Genomic DNA, 258 nt, shown 5'->3' with positions numbered 1-258 from the left:
TGGTTAATTTTATTTTTTTGAGAAGTACTTAATGCTCTTTTTAGATTGATCACCTAAAAATGATTTCAAGTCAATAAAATTACTTGTCTCAAACACTTAACAAATAAACTAAGGAGTTGTTGTACTACTTAGTTTATTTACCAAGTTAAGCATGCTTTTCTTAAGATCTTACATTCATCACTCATTCAATATTAGAGTCGCCAATGGTTAGGGTGTGACAACCTAATATCTTTTATGGCTGTAGTATTGTTTAAGTGA

This window comes from Lupinus angustifolius, chromosome LG07 (genome assembly GCF_001865875.1).
Source record: "Lupinus angustifolius cultivar Tanjil chromosome LG07, LupAngTanjil_v1.0, whole genome shotgun sequence".
Taxonomy (NCBI): Eukaryota; Viridiplantae; Streptophyta; class Magnoliopsida; order Fabales; family Fabaceae; genus Lupinus; species Lupinus angustifolius.
Note: the sequence above shows the minus strand (reverse complement) of the source record.